General features: G+C 44.7%; 1 protein-coding gene across 2 annotated transcripts in view; it reads left to right on the forward strand.

The window, feature by feature from the left end:
• Positions 1 to 23,829, forward strand: part of GPC3 (glypican 3) — a 3,708,166-nt gene that overhangs the window by 3,185,152 nt on the left and 499,185 nt on the right. The gene's annotated exons all lie outside the window — the stretch shown is intronic.

Below are 23,829 nucleotides of genomic sequence, written 5' to 3' on the forward strand. Positions count from 1 at the left end.
TACTGAAATATATTTTTGTTCTGATTCCTACAAAGCTACATTCTGCCTTTCTGCGAATGTCATTGTTTCCAGATACCGAGTTATGGTTTCTTCAACAGGCTCTGGCAGATACACCTAAATGGATGGATCACAATTACGCTGATGTTGGACGATCGCCCGGGACCGATATGCCCTTTGGTGCTACCAGCAACAAGGAGCAACCTGTCATCTTTTATGGTGGTCTAGCAAGAAGCTGATGCCAAAGCCTTGCGATTCAAGGTGCGTTGAATGCGCTTCTTCTACCGAAAGGAACACCCTATGCCTCATGATAAAGATTTGATGAGAACAAAATAAAAAATTTGGTTGATAATCGTAATTGGCGGATGTTCTCGGAGCGTTTATTGTGAAATAAAAGCACATTATAAATTGCAGAGTATTGGTGTTTCCTTTAAAATGAGTGTTTTCTATTCCGATTTGGGACACGTTGTGCTGTGAGAGGATGTGTGTGTTGATATTCTGGGATCTGCGTCAACTGACGTTTATACGTAGGTGATGTGTGGGTGCGTTTGGCTACGCTGCCCACTAACATCATGAAAATAGGGGAATAATATTGCTAGGAATAGTGATGTCAGCTTCATGGGCGGGGGATATGATTTAGTTCCGTGAGGGCAGTTCAACGTAGTGCGATGCAGCAACAAATAAGATTAGCACAAGATGGCTGCACTCCGATGCTTGATTTCGCTTGTGTAAAAGTGAGGAAACTAAGGTAAGGTGCATAGGAAATGTTTTTACAATCACACAGGGCAAAATACAATTTTTGAGCACACTATTCTGTTAAGGTAATCAACAAATGATTTACCACTACTACTAATAAATGGGTGATTCCTGGGCAATAATTGAGATTAGCATTCTCTATCTAAATGTTGGGTATCAGTGGTGGAGCTTGGTGTATACATCAAACAATCTGTGTGAAGCCCTCATAATGGAGAGGGTGGCGGTCCTCACCCCCAGGTTCATCTCAGGCTTATCATCTAGCCCCAGGTATAGGACTTTATCACATACCTCCTCCCTTTTTTTGGTGCTCCGCCCCTACTGACTGACATTTTGGCAAATCAGCATTTGCCTGTAGGCATCTTTGTTGGTGCCTAATGGTGATGGTGCAAGCTTTTGAGGTCCAATGTAAATGCATAATACTGCGGTTGGTTTCCTTACTTTACACTAACCAGTTTAGAGGGGCATGGTCTATGTCTGTATTGCAGTGTTGGCCCTACATTAGTACGTCTAGGCTTTTATATTTTCTTCTGGGTACCTAGATGCAGAATTTTCCAACCTGGAAGTCTCAATATTTTATAGTATTCTGGGCAAGGTGACACTTTGTGGGAATGGCTGTCAACCCCATCTTGAATAGATTTTGTGTCACTTTGTATAAATGGCCCATGTGCCCTCTCCAGGTGTTGCTTTGAATTACACTATCATCCAGATAGGCTCCGGCATAGACATGATGAGGTTATAGGAATTGATCCAGCAACCGCTGGAAGGTAAATGGTGCCACATACAATCTAAAATGTATCACTTTGAATCAAAAGAGCCCCCCAAGGGTCAAAAAGTAAGAAGAATGCCTTTATCCATTAGAGGCAGGGGAGTTTATAAACAGCATTGTGTCAGATCCAGAATTGATGTACATGTGGAGGCTCCTATTCTCTCTATCATGTTGTCAGTCTCTGCCATTTGATAACATTACAGTGCTAAATGTCATCAAGCTTTTGAAAATCTATCCAGAAGGGACAGCTCTCATCTGGTTAGCCTATGAGGGTGAGCCGGGATGCCCAGTAACTTTGGCACGGCTTGATAACCTGTAGATCCAACAAATTCTGGATTTACTCTTTAACAATTTAGCCTAGCACTTTAGGTAAGCAGTAGGACGTATGATGTGCTGGCATTCCTAGTGTGGTGTGTATATGATGGAAAAACTCTTACATGTGTCCTGGTTTAGTTTCTCAGGGAAACGCCTCTGAAGTGATCAAGGGACGCCTGAAGGACATTGGATTAAACTAAGCCATCTGTTTAGGGATCATAGACCAAAGTGCAGAGAGTCTGAATGTTTATTAGTGTCTTGACGTCCCCCTTGAGGCAGGACATAAGGGTAGACCCCCTCTGTTCAAATTTCATTCAGTAAACACACCTTTAGGAAGAACGGAACATGGTGTGTAAGGATCAGTTGAGGTGGGGTAACATGTCAGCTATGACAAGAATGCATTGTTTTCCTGTCTTGGAATGAGACAAGGGATCTTGCTATCCATTCCTACCCTTATAAATGGCACTTCAATAACTGGTAGAGTTTAAGGAGAGCCCTGCACTACATGCACCCTGAAGGTTTTCTGGCAAAACCTTTTAAGTTACTGAAATATCCCTGGGCAAAAGAACTACATAAGCATATGTACTTGAATCTTTGTTATGCCCTGGTGGTCAGCCGACAGGTGAGAGTGAGGTAAGTCGAGAGATATGTTCTTGTGTCTTTGTAATGACTTTGTGGCCTGTGTCGGGTGAGAGCGCTCTGTTGAAAGATGCCTCTTTGAGGAAAACCTTCATACAGGTGATCGTGGAAGATCATGGGAAAGATGGGTGCTTCTTTATAAAAAGGAGGGATTGCTGTATAGGGGACAAGATAACGTCAAAGAACATGGAACCACCAGACCACAGCTCTTATTTCCCACTTAGTAACTCTAGTAACAGCAAAGGGTGGAGTCATTAGGAGAAGGAGTGAGAGACATCAGAGAGGCACAGGAGGAGAGATGCAGGGAGTAGAAGGAGTGAAGGTGGGAGTAGGAGAATAAAGAAGGAGAGGAGAGAGAGAGGGGAATGACAAGGCATGCAATAAGTAGACCAGGTCAGGCACAGTGAAGTCACATCCACACTCTTCTAGTAAAAGCTAGAAAACTAATAGTGTAGGATACGTCTTGGAAAATCATGAGGGTGTCTAGATAGAAAAAGGAGCATCCTTTAGGATATCCTGAATAGCTATCTAAAAATTAGACAGTAGAGGCTGATAGTTTCCATGTATTAGCCTGGGGAATAGGGATACCTTGGTTACAGTGGAAAATGCTACATATAAATTAGATAGAGGGACGGCCCCATTGACCTGCTGAATCCTTTAATAAAAACCCTTAAACCATATCTGGGCTTTAGGGTATTCTTTGTGCCATCTGTGATCCTTGATTCATGAGTTCAACTCTTGCGCTTATTTATTTGCCATAGTAGAATTGAGCGGAATGTGTTTACAATTGAAAAGGACTTTGTTTTGAAAATTGGGGTGTATAATTTGGCAAAATGATTGTATATTTAATTTCTCTGACCAATACTCTTCCCCTCCCGCATCCACACTACAATTCCGTCCTCAAAAACTCTACTCCCCCCACACTACTACCTCCTCAACACTACTCCTACAACTCACCCACCTTCTTCTCAAACACGTCCCTTTCACTCTCACATTCACTCCTGCGGTGGGTCAGAAGAAGGACGCAAACTCCGATAAGCCATTTCACTTTTATCTTTATAAAAGAAAAAAAGTATGCCTATTTTGCCCTATGTTATGAGGCGTCCCTACCTAACCAAACTTGCTAACGTGTTCGTCAGTCATCAGTGAATGCCTTCAAAGAATCTGTCCACCTTCCAAACTAACTCTAACTGACCCTACCATTAAGATCATGACTAAGGATATGAGAATGACACCCTTCTCCTGTTGTTCAATAGCTATGTTTTAGATAATCTCTGGTTGCTGTTTTAATGAGTTCCTACAGTTCACTCAATGCTTTATTGTGCCTTTGCTTCGTTTCTTCTTGATTGATATTCTCTGTGGGTTTATTGTCCTCCTCTTGGTTATTTCTATAGAGAGTTTATTTTCTCTCTTCCCATGGTAAAGTTATTCAATATTTATAACTCTCTCCTTTGGTATTCTTTTCCCTTTTACACAATTTACAATCTGTGATCCCTTTCTGATATCTGTCTTTGGACATGCATTCTGATACAGCCTAATCTTCAGGCTTTTCTCTTATCACTTTGCTCTCTTCTTCAAATGTATTTGTTTGTCTTGACTGATACGAGTATGACTACCTCAATAACGATTCCCATTAGTTTCTCTGTTTCAATGGTAACAACCTCTTTATCTTGAGTGAGAGGAGTATGAATATTCTCATAACGACTCTGATTCACTTCTCTGTATTTCAATGTTCCAGTCTCTTTATCTTGACTGGGCTGAGTATGAATGGTCCAGTAACAATTCTCAGTCATTCTTCTGGGTTTCATTATTGTCATCTCTTTATCTTGAATAGGACAATTATTATTGGTCCCATAATGATTCTCTGTCCCCCTCCTGGGTCTCCCGTTGTCCCTGTTATCTGTTGCTCTTAGGGATAATGTCACAGGGCTTTGACTTGCTCTTGGTTGGTTCTCTCTTTCTCTCGACTGGCCCCTTTTTTTCCTTCAGGGCTTCGTCTTTCGTGCCATTGTGTAGGAGCATCATACAGTATTTCAGATACCATTGGTTTCCGCACGCATCTTTGGTCACAGACTGGTCTGAGTGTTGTTTCTGGGACCACTGGCCCACCACAAGGATTTTGTGGTCACATCACCACTTTCAGTCTCTTCTCTCTCTCCCCGTGCCTGACTTTGCTTCTCTCCTTCTTCAGGTTACAGGATGCTGCACATCCAGGTTTGCTTCCGTACCAGCCTGCGAGCCATTTTGTAAATCACAAGTTTACTCTCGTCTCCAGTGTCGGTGGGTGACGTAGCCGTGGGACTTCCCCAGCATATGTCTGGGTCTCTCTCTCTCTCTCTGTCTTTGGCGGCTTCTCTTCCACACATCATTGTCCTTGTACTAGTTAAATGGAATTTTTCATGTAAAGAAACCTTAGAGAAACCATTATGAGAAACCACATACTGGCTTTTTCTTCATACACATTTTCTTAGGATATGTCCAAAGAGGTATTGTTAAGATGTTTTCTAGGGAGTTCCTCGCAGGAACAGGAGTCTTTGTCCCCAAGGATGGAGTCGCTCCCTGTGAGGTCCAACTTGCCTCGACCCTTAGGGAGGGTGTTTTTCAGAGCGGGATCTACTCTCTAGTCTCACAGCGTAGTGCTCCCCCTGGGGGAGAAGGGAAAAACTCCCATGATTTGTCACACTCCCTACACTCTCTCTCCTAACCACACTCACTAGTCATTCATGCACCATCACAACACTGTTCCATTTGCACTCACTAACCAACAATGCCTCACCTGCTCCACAATTCACCTCAGCGTTCTTCTGCACCATCTTTCTTCCTACTGGTCTCTTGGTCTGCCACCTCCACCTAGTCTGACCTCACCCAGACAACCCATAACTTTCTGTTTCCTGGAGATTCTTGTATTCCCCCCACCCCCTACTCTGGTTGGCCATCTGACCCTTGCCAATCTGGCTCTCTCTTTCATGCCCGGGAGGGATCCGAATTTTTGATGGTTTCAAAGAGAGGTTTTAAGCCATCCTATTTTTATAGCTTGTGGCCTCTGAGCTGCAACAATTGTGCCCCACACTGCATAGTGTTTGTCTGAGTTTGTATTAGGGGGCTATGGCTCAGTACCACTTAAGGTAAGTTCATTTCTTGTGGTTTGTTGTGGTTCTGTTTTCAGGTCTTGGTGGTCTAGGGTGGCTGCAGCGGTCCCACCACCGTCTGCGCAGAGGCTTGAGTTGGGCATGTGCTGTCTTCCACAGCTGCGTAGATGCTCTGGCATCTCGTTCGTTTGTTCTCACTCTCCCTGAAGTGTTTGTATAGAGTTCCCGTAGGGCTCAAGGCAGGTCCCCTAGTGCTCAAGGCAGGCACGTAGGAGCTCTGGCACTTTTTCCAATTGCTCACTCTCTGTCACTTGCGTGAGTCTGGTATAGGATCACAGGGAGAAGAGAGAGTCATAAGATACCCCTATTTTACCGTGTTAACTACGGTAAGTTTCCAAAAGGCTGGAGGCTAGTTTGTAATTGCTAGCTGTCGAAAGTCACAAAGAAATATATATATATAAGAATGGAAAGGAGTTTTGGTTTATTCAGACATACATATAGAGTATAGAATTCATAGTAAAGAAAAAACTGTTTAAAATGAAAGATCACATGCAAGCCTAGTTTGGCTTGTAACAAAGCGCACAAAAAATGGAAATAGTAATAAGTACAAAACTGTTGTTACATCACAGTTTGGTAGGTGAGGGTTAGTAACATATATTGTGGATTTCAAATACTACAGTCAGATTGGTAGTCTGTCATAGTGGTCGACACATTGTTATAGGTGTTTCTGGTTCGGGGGGTATTCAACCTTCATTGAGTAGATAATGTTCACAGATGAAGGGTCCGAACTTTCATCAGGACGTTGTTGGGAACGCCTATGTTCTGTCAACGGTTGAACTGAATTCAGGGAGACAAATAAATTGATCTGGTGTCCGTGGTGGTAATCTTAATTGATGGTATGAGGTCCAATTTAGAATTGTTTTGTCACACGGGTGCAATTTCCGTGTACTTGGAGGCATTTTCAGGTTAGAAACATAGCCTATGCCGCTGAAAAAGGAGCGTGAGGCGGATGAATGAACGTCTGCCTTGCGAGTCCGGAAAACAATTCTAAATTGGACCGGCTGTATGTATCTTTTTCAAAAGCCTTCCTTCCCCTGCAGGAGCAGAGCATTTAAGGTTGGACTTTACTTCTGATGGCAAGGCATATGGTGGAATTTTTGTGGGTATTTGAGACTGCAGTTTGGATATGACAGTGAAAAACTCCTGGTTTTGTCCGATCATGTTTAATTCAGTAGCTGTTTCTTCTGCACGGTTGCTGTTCTTCTATTCACTATGCTTTCCTTAAACAAGATGGTCCAGACGTAATTCTCACCTTCCCTCCTCAGCCTGGCACCTATAAATGTATCTCTAGATATGCTATTTATGTTGGTCATTCATAAAGTGTGTGGTGTGAAAAATCCCTTCTGCAATGAAATCGTTGATCATGACCCTCTCTCCTCCCCATGACGCGCAGTACACGTGCACACTGCATTGAGCCCTTCTGAGCAGATCTTGAGCTTGTAACCATGGACGATGTGCTACATTCTGTATGTTCACCTGGTCATCAGGGCACCTCTCTTTAGCCCCCATTAATATATGTTGTCCTCACCACATGGCATAGACCCAAACGACAGTAATGTGAGCTTTGCACACGTCCTACCAGTCCTAATAATGCAAAACGTGGATACAAAGTCGGAATATGTTTCATGAAAACATCATTGCAAACGTTATTTCAGTGTTGCCATTGTTACACTGACCATTCCACACAGGCAAACGTGCAACCAGATGACTAGATAACAGCGTGGATGATAGCATACTATGGTTAAGGTGTCACACATGATGTCACCAATATTTCAATGTTGAAATGCAGCATATCTTGCAAAGATTGTTTTTGACATTGCAATGGAAATAGTTTGAAGGACCACTGTAACATGCAGTGCAAACACCATTCACTGAACTTTAAGGTTTCCGTTGCAGGTCCTGAGAACCTTTAGGATTGTGTCATGAAAGACAAAGGCCCTTATAAATGTCAAATAATTAGCTGTGACCTATGAACATCTGCTATCCTTCTTCAGGTCTACAGGATCATTCAGCAGTAATGTCAGCTGGGTGGGGCATACCCAAACAATCCCAACAATTGCTCATCTCAAACTAATCTCCAGCATGTCTGCTTAGAGCCCTGCGTGGCATGACCGCTTTTCAATTACTTTTGAAATGTATAGTCAAATGTGCATCCATTGTTTAGTTTAGTTTAGTTTATTCATTTGTATTGCGCAGACCCGTGGGTATGAGGGCGCAGGAGCAACAAGGTTATTCACAGCTTGGTTACACGTTACTATGCATTACAGTGTTACAAAATGACAATGGAGGCAAAAGTTTACAAGGTACAATGAGGCAAATCAAATAGTTTACAAATTTACAGGCAAGCAAATAAAGTATGTACATTACAAGTTTACAAATCAGCATACTATATGTACCTTTGATTAGACTTCCTACAGGTCTTAAATCAAATTGTAAAACGGGTGGTTTTTCTTAAAAATCGAATTTAAACCACAGGGTAGCCAGTGAAAAGAACGTTGGTCGATTTAGTACTTTCCTCACGCACCTTCCAGTACTTTCCACAATTCCTCTAGTACTGGAGTTAGATAATTCCATAATACTGCTCCAGAATTCATGTTTTCATCAAAGCACTTTGTTATTGCGGAGTCAGGAATGGCATGGCCACGCAGTACTGTAGCAGCTGCAATGAATTACTCAGACTGGGCGAAATTGTTAAATTCCATTCTTCCAGCTGCAGAAGCGAAATCTGTAAAACTTCAATCTGTTTCCCTGTAATCTGCTATTCTGCCACCTCTGTGTATCGAAAAGAGTGCAGTGAGGTTTCTCGTGCTGCCTCGTGAGCCTAGCATGAAACGAAAAGAGCGGTGTGACGTTGTTCGTGCCGCTCTGCAAACCTAGCATGTATCGAACAAAAAGCAGTGCAAACTTTCTCGTGCCGTTGCGCGAACCTAGCACAAACCAAATTAATAGCTGCACGAACCTACCACGGTTAAAAAAAAAACATGCACATTTTCTCGTGCCGCAACGCAAAACTACCAAGATCTAAAATAAGACTGTGTGAAGTTTCTTGTGCCAATGCACAAAACTACTATGGATCGAAAAAGATCTGCACAAGGTTTCTCGTGCTGCTGCATGACCCTAGTACTGATCGAAAAAGACCAGCACAAGGTTTCTTGTGTCGCGTACTGAGCATGGATCTAAAAAAGACCTGCTCAAATTTTCTCATGTAACTAAACAAGCCTATCAGGAATCAAAAAACCACACAAAGTTTCTCGTGGCACTGCACAAAATTAGCGCATTTTGGGAAAACCCTGCACAAAGTTTCTCGTGTCGCTTCATGAAACTAGCACAGATCTAAAAATAGACCTGAGCGAAGTTTCGGGTGAATCCTCAACATACCGAGTGAAATTTCAGTGAGAGTGGAACTGTAATGCTGATTTTGCAGAATAGGCAGAAGCGGATTCTAGTGTGGATTGTGCACTTTTGCTTTGTGGGTGAAAATTTTGCTCAATTACTGTCAATAAAAACATTTTTGCTAAACACGCCTCATGATTTCTCATTAAGCATTGTTCTCCTTCACTAAGGACCCACACGTGTGGTTAAGGAGGCTTGGGGGCTCATTACGGGGTTGCCGGTAAAACCCACCAGGAGATCACAAGTGGCAGCGGTAACGGTTACTCCTCATTTCCTTGGAGTCCCACAGGACATGGGGTCACTGAAGCACTGGCACCACTGCTAACGGTGCTGTTGGTTCAGTGAGAGACATGGTGGGAGGGGCCTGATAACCTGGCAGGTCAAGCCTACTGAGGGGATCCGTGGCCCCTGCTGGCATTCTCAAAGTATGGCGGCCCGGAAAGGGTGCCAGTACCCTTATTTCTGGACCACCATACTCAGAATGAGGCCCATAGTATACCAAACTTGGTAACATAAAATGACCAGAGTGGTCAAATAGTTAAAAATGAGCATCCAAAAATTACTTCTGTATTCCTTCATGTATTCATTTTATTTATTAATGCAGTTGGCCAGACAAGTCATCAGAGTGTTGTACAGTTATTCCAGTGCAGGTATTACAGAAAGAACATTGGTGGCTTATGTACCTCCTCATCAACTCAGATTTGCACCCCACTTCTACATTTCAGGAAGGAGTCCAAGACCCTCGTCTTCAAGGAATGTTTCCTCTCTAACGCCTATGTTCAAACACCTTCCACTTCCCACTTAACCAGAGATTGGGTAATCTGCCCCCCCTGCTTCGACCCCTGGTTTCTTGCATGTCTTGCTGCCAACATGCCGGCCCTCCGCCTCACCCATTGCTAGCTCTCCGCTCCCTTGTATCACAGCTTCCCTCGCTATGTACTTCCCCTATGACTTGTAAAGTGCTCTAATGCTTCCTGAAGCTAGGACTTCGCTAAAAAAATACCCTCATAATAATAATAATCATAATATTAAAAATAATATTAATAAAAAAAGTAATGGTAATAATGATGATGATAATAATTAGATTTGTGATCATTTACTTTGTCCAATCCTTAACCATTTTCTGGTGTATAGAATAGGGAAGCTAGGAGCCTAAGGACTGATAAGAGAAGGTTTTGTATTTTAAGTTCGCCCCAAGACTTTGTATTTGCTAATCTGTACCTTTTTGTGCTACATTTGAAAAGAACTTTAACAACTATAAGCTCAAGAATGAGTCCTGAGAGACTAACGGCTTGATATTTGCTACTCAGAAGACGAGGACCAATCTTCTGGGTTAAGAAGACTAATCCGCCCCTTTGTTATGCAGTTAGAAGGGTAAGGGATGCAAATACGTTTGACACAGGATGATGGACTTTTGAATTCGGACTTCCTGAAACATCCTTAATTGAAGTTGAGGAAGGAAAACCCTAGGGCAAGATAGGGTTTTTCTTTGCTTTCATTGAAAATAAAATCTATAGCCAAAACTATGTCTCTCTTGTGTCAGTTTCCTAAATCCATATCCTTACACTGCCCAATTGGCAATTGTCCCTAGATATGATATGATATGGCATTTATAACGCGCCTGTAGACAAGTGTTTCTAGGCGTAGCAAGACAAGGAGGGGCAAACAGAGGGAGTACAAAACAACAATCATACTAGGCCTTGTGTTATTCAGATTGCGCACGTGCAGGAAAAGGGAAGGGGAGAAGTTCCAGGGGGGGGTGGAGAAGCACAGGTAATTAACATTGCAGCTAGTGGGTGGCTCAGCGCAGGTAATCAGAAAGTGCAGCCAACGGGTTGCTCATAAGTGCAGAAAGAAGGGACTGTAGGGTTACAGATACAGACCGCAGGTGCTGGGGAGCCAAGAGGCAGTCCGAGGTGTAACTGGACAGGCAGGGACCTGTGTCCAACTTCAGAGGGTGGCCAGGTCAGGGGTGCGTGGAGCAGATGGGTCATCAGCAGGGGAGAGGAAGAGTGAAAACAGAAGCGAATGAGGAAGGTCTTGAGTTGTTTCCGGGACCGGAGGTGGTTCTGCTCAAGTTTGAGAGAGGCAGGGAGGCTGTTCCAGAGGGAGGCCAAAGCTGAAGAAAAAGATCTGCCCTCAACTCTCTGCTTGGCAAAGAGACTGACCCTTGGAGAGTTGGAGGTGGATGAGTGGAGAGCTGGGAGATGTTTAGGGAGAGAGAGTTTGAGGTAGTGCGGTCCCAGGCCCCAGAAGTCCTTGTGGACAATGTAGAGGTTCTTGAACTTGAACCTTGCGGCCACTGGGAACCAATGAAGAGATTTCAGAGCTGTAGAGATATGATCCCTGGGATTGAGGCCAAGAACAAGTCTTGCAGTCCTGTTCTGGATAAGTTGTAGAAGACAGAGAGTATCCTTGAAACACTTGTCTATAGGCGCGTTATAAATGCCATATCATATTATATTGTGTCGTAGAGGCAGGAAGATTTAGAAAGAGGCTGTTGCAGGAGTCCAGCCTAGAGAGGACCAGAGATCTGGAGACAGTGAGCTTCTGGGGGAAAGTGAGGAAAGGAAGAATACCTCTGAGGAGGTGCAGCTGATAGTTTGACTTCTTAGAGACATCGGAGATGTAAAGAGAGAAGGAGAGGGTGGAGTCGGAGATGACCCCAAGGTTCTTAGCCTCACAGGTGGGAGCAGGAAGAGGGCCCAGAGTCGGCGGCCAGAGAGAGAGAGGAAAGGCGGCAGCTTGTGTTCCGATGAAGAGGATCTCCGTATTACTGGCATTAAGGCAGAGATAATTGGTAGCACACCACTCCTAAATTGCGGACAGTCTGGAATGAGAGAAGGAATAGAGGTGGCTGAGGAGAGCCTCAAAGAGAGCTGGGTGTCATCCGTATAACACTCAAAGTTGGAACAGAGAGCAGCGAAACTGTGGGCAAGAGGTGCCAGGTATTGGTTTAACAGCCAGGGAGAAAGGTTAGTCCCCTGGGCAACACCACAGGTAGAGAGAGTGATAGAAGAGAGGAAGGACCGCAGTTGGACCTCAGAGGGTCGAGCAGTGAGAAAGGATATCAGCCAGGCCAGGGTCTGATAAAGGATACCCAGGTTATCACGGAGGTGATTGAGCAGGATGGTATGGCAGACCGTGTCAAAAGTAGAAGAAAGATTGAGGAGAATTATGACAGAAAAAAGGTTAGAATTAAGGGCAGAGAGCAGGTCTTTAACAATGTTCAGGAGAGTAGTTTCCATGCTTCTGGCCGCTCTGAAGCCAGACTGATGGTCATGGAGATAGCTAACAGATTCAGTGTGAGGGTTAAGCTGGGAGATGGCCAGCTTTTCCAAGAGTTTGCCCAGGAAAGGAGTGATAGAGATCGAGCGATTGTTAGCCAAAGAGGAGGAATGGCCAGAGGGCTTCTTAAGGAGCAGTGCACAAGGGAGTGTTTCAGGGGGGAGGGGAAGGTTCAAGTGGCAAATGAGTGATTGCAGAAATCAGCCCAGGCAGGAGCAAGGGTGTTGATGTGGTCATTGATGGTTCTGGAAGAACAGGGAAGAACCAGTTTTGACGAGACTTTCATAGATCGGACTTGTCTAGAAACGTTGTCAGGTTTGAACAAGGGAAAGGAAGTGAAGGTAGGAGCAGAGGCGGCCACAGCAAGGCTGGGAATGGAGGAGGAGGAAGTCGAGGAGGAGAGGATGGACCGGGTGTCCTGAGTTTTAGTGATGAAATGAGAAGCCAAGGGCATACAGAGGGCCTGGCAGAAAACAGGAGAGATTGAGACTGCAGCAGGATTGGCCAGCTTCTTGCAGATTTTGAAGAGTTTGGCTGAGTTGTTAGATGCTGCAGAGATGCGGGCTTGGATGTGTGCTCTCTTCTTGGTGAGGACAGAGAGTCTGTACTGCCTTTGGAGCAGGTGGCAGGCCAGTTTGTCAGAGGGTGCACCTGTTGCCCAACACGTCCTCTCCACCACCCTGCACTTGTGTTTAAGGGTGATAAGGTCAGAGTCATACCAAGAACCAAGAATGGCACTTGGATTTGGGCTTCAAGCAGATCCTGGTGTCAGTGGCAGGTATATCTCGAGTGTCAGAGATAGAAAGACGAAGGTTGGAAAGGGCTGTGTCAGGATGAGAATCAGCCAAAGGTGCAGAAGGTGGAGAGAAAGTAGCGGCGAAAGCCTCAACTGACACACCCTTTATAGGTCAGATAACCGAGAAGATAGGTGGCAGTGCTGGAGTCGGCTTGGCCTTAGGGATAGAAAGAGATGGGAGGAAAGGAGAAAGTGATCACTCCAGGAGAGAGGAGTAGTGAGAGGGTTGGAGAGGGGGATGTCTGAGGAGATCAGAACATCCATGATGTGCCCTGCAGAGTAAGTTGGGGCAGAGAGAAGAATATATGGAGAGAAAGGGTCGCAGAGGTTGCGAAAGAGTCTGGCAGAAGGATAAGAAGCATCCAAGTGGATGTTAAGGTCTCAGAGGAGAAGCTGAGGGGAAGAGGCGAGGAGGGAGGAGGAGAGGTACACCCACTCAGAGAGGAAGGAGGCTACCTGGACAGGAGGCCAGTAGTTAGTGGCCACAGTGAGAGAAAGGCCAGGAGAGAGAGGGAGCCTGCAGACTAAGCATTCAAAGTAGGAGTAGTCCTGCATAGGAATGATAGAATCAGGGTTCCACTACGGGAAGATCAAGGCTACACGCCACTGGGATGGTTGGTTCTGGGCACAGAGAGGAACTTGTAGCCATCAGGAAGGAGAGTGTCAAAGCTTGTGACAGAGCTGGACGTGATCCATGTCTCAGTCAGACTGAGAACACCCAGATCGAGTTCTTCCAGGAGATGGCAGATATCAGAGGCGTGTTTGACATCTGAGCGAGAGTTGAGTAGAAATTTGGAGCAGGTTTCCCCCCTTTGATGAGTACAGGTCAGTGGTACGCCCCACAGAAATATTGAAGGTCCTTGAGGATGGGCAGAGGAGGTAGGGGGAGAGGTCAAGCTAGCCAAGGGGGAGGAAATGGGTGCCAGAGGGGTGGTGGAGGAAAGAAGCAACAGGGTGGCCCGAGAAGCAGCAAAGGCAGCCATAGAGGTGGCAGATAATGGAGGAGGCAGATGAGCCATAGAGGGGAAAGAAGGGACAGCAGGAGAAGAAAAGAAGTTGATAAGGCGAGGGAAGCGTCTATCAAAAAGGAGGAGGTGGACCTGAGGGCCTTGGACGAAGACGGTGCCATTTAGGTAAACATTAATGATGGTGTTGGAGGGTGGAAGGTGCCACCATCAATGGGTGAAGAGGAAAAAGAAGAGAGTACAGAGACCATATGGGGGGTCAATAGGCCTCGAGAGGGTGAACCACAAAGAGATTGTCGTTAAGGGCCTGTCTGCAGGAAGAACTGGTATAGGTATTAGCGATAGGGAGGCCTGGGTTGGATATCCTGTTTGAACTTCTCCCTACCATACTTAGTGAGAAGGATAGGATAGTCGATAGAAAAGCAGTTAGTGAAGATAGGTGAAGATAGGTGAAACAGAGAGCACCATAGAGGGTGCGGAGGGAAGAGTGGGTGGAGTGGATAGTGAAGGGGGGTGAGCTAGGGAGCAAGCAGGCGGGGAGAAACACTAAAGTGGGAGGATACGGAAGGAGGAGGGGCACACAGCGGACAGAACAATGACATAAAATCCGATGCAATATATAGACAGTCAGTTGCTGACGGAACCTAGAAGTAAAGAATGGACACAGCAGGGATGCAGGCAGTAAAATGTAAGCTAACAACAAAGCAGAAACAAAAACACCAAAAACAAAACAATCAACCAGGGAACCGAGAAGAAAAGAATGAAAACAGCAGGGATGCAGGCAGTACGATGTAAGCAAACAACCATGGATAGCAAAATGCCAAAAAACAGAACAAACGACCAAGGGAACCTAGAAGAAAAAAATGAACACAGCAGGGCTGCAGGCACTGCAATATAGCCAACAACTATGAGAACAAGATCACAGAACAGTACACAATAGATCTGAGGAAGGTGGGCTAGGTAAGAGAAGGGGGCTAGGAAAGGGGGAAGAAGAGGGCCCATGAGGGATGCACAGGGCACATGGCTGAGTGGAGAAGAATGGCCAACAGTTACGAGGGAGCGCATGCAGCCTAAGATGCGAGTGAGCGCATGAAATCTAGGATTGCAAGGGAACGCATGTGGCGTAGGATGCTGAGGGAGTGCACGCAGCCTAAAATGTGGGTGAGCGCACGCAATCTAGAATTACAAAGGAACGCACACAGCCTAGGGTATGAATGAGCACATGCAATTAGAATTGTGAGGGAATGCACACAGTCTAGGATGCAAGGGAGTGCATGCAATCCAGAAATGCGAGGGAACGCACATGGCCTAAGGTGCGAGGAAGTGCACATGATCTACGGTGCGAGGGAGTGCAGTTGGCAGGTGTGAGGAGGGGCAGAAGGACAGGTCTCAGAAGGAAAACAACACGTGCAAGAGTGGGAAGGGGCACCAGGGGGGTTACGTGGAGTGAAGCAAGTTAACACTCAGTGCAACTTCTAACCTGGTGATGGCAGACAAGAGGGTGAGTCATCCGCAGTCACTGACAATGCCACATCCCCTTCGCCGCCAAGCACCTGCGTCACTCAACACTGCGGCCCTGTCCTGCGAGGACTTTGCCTCACAGGGTCCATACCTCGGTTCTTATAGGCACAGATGCGTGGAAATAGCAAAGCGTTCTACGTATCATCGGACAGCGTGTCCTGTACACCTGCATCTCTCAACACCCTGACCTTGTCCTGCAAAGGCTTTGCCGTACAGGGTCCGTACCTCGATTCTTATAGGCACAGATGCGTGGACGTAGTGAAGCATGCTACATATCATCCAGCAGCGTCTCCTGCGCACCTGTGTTGCTCAACACCACAGCTTTGTCCTGCAAGGGCTTTGCAGCAGAGGGTCCGTAGCTTGGTTCTTATAGGCACGGATGTAGCGAAGGGTGATACGCATTGTCAGACAGCATCTCCCATGCCCCTGCATTGCTCAACACTGCGACCTTGTCCTGCAAGGGCTTTGCCGCAGAGAGTCCATGCCTCGGTTCGTATGGGCACGGATGCATGGATGTAGTGAAGCATGCTACGTATCGTCGGGCAGTGTCTCTTGTGCACCTGCATCGCTCAACACTGCAGCCTTGTCCTGTGAGGGCTCTGCCACAGAGGGTCCGTACCACGGTTCTTATAGGCATGGATGCATGGACCTAGCGAAGCATGCTATGTATTGTTTGGGGAGCGTCCACTGTGCACCTGCATCACACAACACTGTGGCCTTGTCCTGCGAGGGCTTTGCCGCAGAGATCCGTACCTTGGTTCTTACCGGCACGGATGCATCGCCATAGAAAAGCATGCTACGTATCGTCAGGCAGCATGTCCTTTACACCTGCATTGTTCAACACTGTGGCCTTGTCCTGCAAGGGCTTTGCCGCAGAGAGTTCGGTTCTTATAAGCACGGATGCGTGGACGTAGTGAAGCATGCTACGTATCATCTCCCATGCATCTGTGTTGCTCAACACCGTGCAAGGGCTTTGCAGCAGAGGGTCCATACCTTGGTTCTTATAGGCATGGATGCACGGATGTAGCGAAGCGTGCTATGTATCGTTGGGCAGCATGTCCTGTACACCTGCATCGCTCAACACTGTCGCCTTGTCCTGCAAGGGCTTTGCCGCAGAGGGTTCGTCCCTCGGTTCTTATAGGCATGGATGTGTGGACATAGTGAAGCATGCTACGTATCATCTCCCATGCATCTGCGTTGCTGAACACCGTACAAGGGCTTTGCAGCAGAGGGTCCATACATTGTTTTTTATAGGCACGGATGCACGGATGTAGCGAAGCGTGCTACGTATTTTCAGGCAGCATCTCCTGCACACATGCATCACTCCACACTGTGACCTTGTCCTGCAAGAACTTTGCCGCAGAGATTCCGTATCTCATTTCTTTTTAGCACGAATGCGAGGATGTAGCGAAGCATGATATGTATCATTGGGCAGTGTCTCCTGCGCACTTGCGTCGCTCAACACTGTGAGCTTGTCCTGCCAGAGCTTTGCTGCAGAGGGTCTGTACCTCAATTCTTATAGGCACGGATGCGTGGACGGAGGGAAGCATGCTATGTTTCGTTGTGCAGCGTCTCCTGTGCACCTGCATTGCTCAACGCCGCAGCCTTATCCCTAAGGCTAATATTGAATTTTCCCTAGTGGTGAAAAATGTAGGAGTGCATCTAGACCAACATTGTTCTATGATCAGCCACGCAAATAAATGAATTAGTGCGCCAGGATTTTACATCATGATCCTAAGGCAAAATAGGCTATATATATCAGAAGAGCATGCGGCCAGCATTACCCGGGCGGTCATATATTCATGTTTGGACTATGAAAATTCTTGATTGCTCAGTGCACCTAAATATGTTGTAAATAATTTACATATGGTTAAAAATACAGCGGCATGTGTAGTCGTTGGATTTCCTTCTAACTCGCACATTTCCTCTGCCCTGAGAAAACTTCATTGCTTACATTTGGCAAACAGATCACTTAGATTAGTGTTAAAAGCTCTGCAGAATACTAGCCCAAGCTACCTTACTAGAATATTCCAGTGGTATTCTCCCTCTCAGAATCTATGTTCATTACATGCTTCCTTTCAGGTGGAGCATCGTTTTAAGGATTGCAGGGCACCTGGGAGGTCTTTCCTAGACCTGGCAGCCAAGCTTGGAATGTTGTACCAACGGATTAAAAGAGCAGTCACAGCATCATAACTTTTCGGAAGGAATTGAAAACCTTCCTATTTCCATAATGTCCTTCCTCTCAGGGTGAATATCTGCTCCAGAATTGAAACAGCGATTTGTTGCCTTGGCCATTAGCGCTCCATAAGACACCATAGACAGGGTTCCAGCCCTTGGCTGCCCCCTTTGATCAAAGGGGGGATCCCCATCATCTCCCTCTTCAAATTGATCTCTTGTTTTGTAGGGGGACCCGCTTTCAACCTTGCCTCTGTTCTATCCCACTGCACTGGGCAGCTGCTTCTCTTGTCCGCTACCTCTCCTCCAAGTTCTTTGTCTGTGCCCACCCCTTACACCCTGTTTCTGCCCCACTGCCTGCACCCTAGTGCCCTTTCCCCATTTCTTCCGTACCCCTTCCTCCCTCAACCTACCTTAACTCTTGCACCATGATTTGCAGCAAAGGTAAAGACCATATGCAGAAAATCGGTTGTGCTAGAGTCCCATTCTGAAAGCCGGCGCAGTAGACCTCCTCCATGTTCCACCCACATTTCTGCCCCCACCCATCATCTACCACCCTTTCCCCATCCCTTCCTCACACTTCCCACCTTCATCCTACCTCAATTCCTGTGCCATGATTTACACTGCAGTAAAAAGCTTGCATGGCAAATCTGTTGCACTAGAATCTCACGCTGCAAAGCCAGTGTGGTAGAGATATGCCAAGCTTCACACAAAACTGGGTTCCCTCAAGTCGTCTGACACTTGTGATTCCTGTAATGTACAAGATCAGACATCCACCAAACACTAGCATAAACCTCTACACCTGGATTTTTAGTGTCCCTTTGGAATTGTATACCCTTTTTCAGGTGATTGTCTGCACCTGGCCCTAGTTACAGTCATTACCCAATGTTGATTGTATCGTTGATCTTCTTTACCTTTCCGAATGTTTGGCTAGTATCTTTAGGTGCAATATGTGGGGGTAAAATATTGACCCCCATGTTAAACAGGTAATCAGTATTTTTTGTAGTGTTGATCCCAGCATTGATTTTTTGGGCAAATTCAGTTTAGGCAAAAATGTTTTCCAATGCATCATTTTTCCTCACACAGAATCTGTCACCAACACCCTTTGACTGAGATCATTTTTAAGGGAACTTAAGGCAGTTTTCAGACTTCTTTTGAATTCATATTGGAGTGATAAATAATGCATGATGTTTTCAAGAAACATTGCGTTCAGTGTTTTTCACATTTGGACCTTCTGTCAATTCTGCCTTCAGGAAATATTACATGCAATAATCTGCTAATAATCATGCAGTCAATACAAACGTGTGATATTTCAGATACAAAATATGTTCACTCTTGCCACCAAACTGTGATTGAGGACATAGGTGTAAATGCGTGGCCCTGTGCAGTCAATTGATTGATGGCGAACTGCTGGATGGGGATGGAAATCCACTTTAGGCTTTGGGTTTTGAGTACATTTTATGTTCAATGGTGGGGGGTATAATATGTGACAATCAGTAGGAGTAACAAGCAGAGATCTCAAGGTGTTGCATGTCATGTGGAATAATATAGTGAAAAACAAGTCCCAACTTCTGTTGATAGGTATTTAAAATACAACATGAGGAAGTATCACCAACTGGCCTCATTCATTTCTTAAATCTTATACAGCATTGTCTTCATTCATTGTGAAATGCGCTATGAACATGATCGAGTTAATAGTGTTTTAGTTACAAAAATCAAGTGAGATGGGTGAACATCAACATGGCAAGCAGATATGCCAGGTTCTGGGTACAGGTTTCAGGTCTGCATGTCCGTACATTGGATGTAGATAGGATGCCTAGGGTGGGTGCCAGTTTACAAATATGGGATGGCAATCTTGCCTTCAGCTTCAGCCAAGTAGTAGGCTGTAAGTGGATCCTCTTAAAGCACCCCCTTCAGCCTCCGTGCCCACTTCCCTGTGTCTACAACTGAAGCTGAACTCCATTTAAGGGAATCCCCCAGAGATGGAGGACATTCTGTTCCCATGATTGTATATGTCACTCCTTGAGATACTACTCACTTGTTGTCTCCCTTCATATTGTGACCATTTAATTAAATGTGATATTTTGTTTTTCGCACTGTGAATTATACTCAGCGTGTGGGTGGTTTCTTGACTTTACGCACGTGTGAATGGTGGAAGATCACTGGATAGCTCACAGGGATCCCAAGCTGTCTTCCTGTTGCTCTGGTTAGATACATGTGTTAACCCACAAGCACTATAAAAGGGTATCCCTACATAATATCCCCTACAAATATATCGCAGTAAATATGGCCGTTTGTATCGCCATAGGTGATATTTTTGTAGGGGATATTATGTAGGAGCAGGGTTTGTGGGGGTGTGCCCCCTGCACATTTAAAAATGATGCAGGGGTTGCGGGGGTGTCCCCCGCAGGGTCCATGTGTCAATATTGCTGCGAAAATATAGCAATCATTTTGTATTGCGATATCTTCGCAGGGATATCCCCGCAAAAATATCACCATACACAAATATCGCCATATTTGTGTGCCAATATTAAGGCATGGAACCTGAGGGGGACACCCCTGCAACCCCTGTATTATTTTAAAGGGAGCGGGGACACCCCCGCAACCCCTGCTCCCAAAAACCCCAAATATTATCCCCAATAAAAATATCACCTATGGCCGTTCCTGACGATATTCAGGTGTTCCGGCGATATTTTTGTTGGGGATAATATTACCTGATACCCTATAAAATGGAGCTACAATCTAGGAATGGACATCAGGAGAGCACTGCAGCTGAAAATATTAGATCAAAATAGCAAGGCATTTCAAGAGGGGTGGGTGTTACGTTGGTAATGAGGACATGGTAGCTCTGTTACCGTCTCATGTAGTAATCTGGGTGGGGTATGGCCTATGGAATTCATTCCAGTCATAGTGCTCTCTGAAATAATGATCAGATTAACAGCAGTCCTCACTCAAGTCTATAGCCAAAGAAATGGGACATAAATCAGTTAACATGTTCTCTATGGGGGGGGCATTTGATTCATAATTCAAGATTCATAAATGTATATACTGAACAGTGCAAGGTATACATTACATACTGAGATGTATATATCATATATTGAGATGCATACATTAGATACTGAAATATACACTCTGTACACTCAGATACATGCATGCTACACTGAGTGGTATATACTGTGTATTGAGATACATGCATTATATATTGAAATAGATACACTGCATGCAGAGGTACATTCTTTGTGTACTGAGAGGTATATACTGTATAGTGAAATTCATGTATGGTATATTGAAGTATGTATCCATATTCACTGTGCACTGAGGTACACTGTATACAGTACCAGCAAAAAGTACCCGTGCTACGCATGGGCTCTATAGACAGACATAGAAACACACGCTTCAATTTTTGGAAAACAATCATCTTTTTTTTTCTGTTTCCAAGCACTCACAAACAACCTGTGAATTAATTAAAAAATGTATCCGGTGCGGTGCAGTGCTTTGCGGTGGAAACTTTTTGGAAACTGTGCATCCTAGGGCCCTGAAATTAGGTTTTCAAGGTCCCATCCCATAGGGACCATTAAGCTGTGTTCCTCACGTCGAGATGCTTACAATTACTTGTATCCAATCCATCTACAACCACATTGATGTTTCACTGATTTCAGGCAACCGTCTCATGTGTGAAGGGGATGAAATCCAGGGAAAGAGGTGGGTTGTCCAAATGTCATTTATTCAGTAATGTCCGGACGGTCCTACGAGGTAACTATTTCAAATCTGGTGCAGATTGGTGGAAGGGTGTGGATTGTACAAGGAACAATCTAACAGATGTTCTGCTTTATATATATAGATTATGAAATGTACACATTGAGCCTCATTATGAGTGTGGCGGTAAGGCAACAACGGCGCTGGTATCGCTACCGGCACTGTTGGTACCGTACCGTCATACTAGGGGTTTTGCTCATGGGTGCCCTTGCAGCCACCAGGTCTGACATGGTGGCTGTAACGGCACCTGCGAGCAGAACTGGATGGTAGTAATGGTACCGCAATTGACGGTAATGTTGCTAACACCCTCCCCATTCCCATTGAAGCCTACGGGGCTCAAATGGGAATTGGGATGTACCGGGCCCAGCACCTGCGCAAGGGGAATTACCGGGTCCGCCGAGGTCGGAATGACCCAGTGAATCCCCTTTCGCTGGTGCCAGACACGGATATGAGTTTGGAGGTTGTCTTGCCGGTATGCCCAGCAAGGCTACCTCCAACCTCAGTAATGAGACCCATTATATATTATAATATACACACTGTATACTCAGATGCATATATAATATATAAGGCTTCAAGTTGTCAGTTTCTACTGATTTTTACGCATAAATACAGAAGGAAATCTATCTGCTTTCTGTCTGTACTCATTTATAAAAATGGAAAAAAAATGAAAAACAGGTCTTTTTTGGCATCATGGAGAGAGTAAAAGGTGGATAAAAATAGCATTACATTTCTTCAATTTGCTGACAGCATATATCTTAAGGCAGCAGCAGTCACAGGAGCAGCCATTTGTTGTTATGGAAAGAATTGAGCTAGCGTTTCTTTCCTATAAGGCTGTTTGTGTGTTTTAATAAATGCATTATTTTATTAGAATAAATGCAGAAAACGCCTGGTTACAAATTATCTTTTTATATGACAAAAAATAAATCTGGATGAATACAGAACAAAGTACAAAAAATAAATATGGATAAAAACAGATGGAAATGGCAGAACAAATAAATACCATAAAACCAGAAGCCAATTACATACTAAGATATACATACAGTATACTGAGATGCATACATTTTTATATTGAAACATATAAAAATGTATGTACACTGAGATATACTCATTGCACATTGAGAGGCAGACACCGTACATTGAGCTAGATATAGTACATATTGAAATGTATACACTGTTTGCTGTTATATATATATATATATATATATATTTATATATATATATATATATATATAGATATACACAGTAAATTGAGATGCATCCATTGTCCATTGTCTATTGACATTCATGCATTGCATAGCAAACTATGTATATTATATAGTGAGATGTCATGCTGCATTCTAATAACTCATATACACAACATGTTGAAATACATACATGATGTAAGAAATTGCTTGTATTATGTGCTAAGAGACATACATGTTATATTGCAATGTATCTACAACAAAATAAAAAAGACATACTGTAAACTTAAACTTCTTGTACACTCCATGTCAAAACATATAGGGCCTCATTAGGACCCAGGCGGTAAGGGGTTTACGGCGGCGTAAACAGCGCCGACCCTTACCGCCTGATTCCGAGGTCCCTTAGCGCCATGGAGGATTTAACACCTGCTTTTAGCAGGTGTTAAAATCCATGGCACTAAGGGACCTTGTTGTTAATTACGCCACCGTAATTTACGGTGGCGTAATTAACCCCTTCCCCACTCCCATTATGCCCTATGGGGCAAAAATGGGAATGGGGAAGGGTAAATGGGTTAATGGGGACTTACCGCCCCGCCAACCTTGGAATGGGGCGGTAAGTCCACCAACCACCATGGCGTAAACGTAGTTTACGCCATGGTGGTAAAGGTACGACCCAGGCGGTAACTTACCGCCTGGGTCGTAATGAGGCCCATAGAGTATTAAAATGTGTATGGTTTTCACTGAAATATATAGACTACATTTTGAAGCATATACATAATATATTGAGAATCTAAATACACTGTAGTGAGAAGCTTGCATATAGCATGTTCAAATTGCTTACACATTAACACACACACGTACATGTTCCCCTTGGCCCATCAGAAACTCACACGCACACATAAGCACATTCATTACATGTGCTCAGTCGCTCTTGCATATTTGTGGCAAATATTTACACCCATCCAATTAAAAAAAAATTCACCAGCTGCTACTAGTGCGTGCCAGGGGAAAGCCACCATATCCTTGTTTCTACGCTAGGTGACAGATTTAAGCTTTGATTTAAAGCATACTTATATCTTTCACCTCGTAAAGTGCGCAGCATGACCCTGCAGGAGCATGATCATCATGGGTA

This window comes from Ambystoma mexicanum, chromosome 5p (assembly GCF_040938575.1).
Source record: "Ambystoma mexicanum isolate Mex_15411 chromosome 5p, UKY_AmexF1_1, whole genome shotgun sequence".
Taxonomy (NCBI): Eukaryota; Metazoa; Chordata; class Amphibia; order Caudata; family Ambystomatidae; genus Ambystoma; species Ambystoma mexicanum.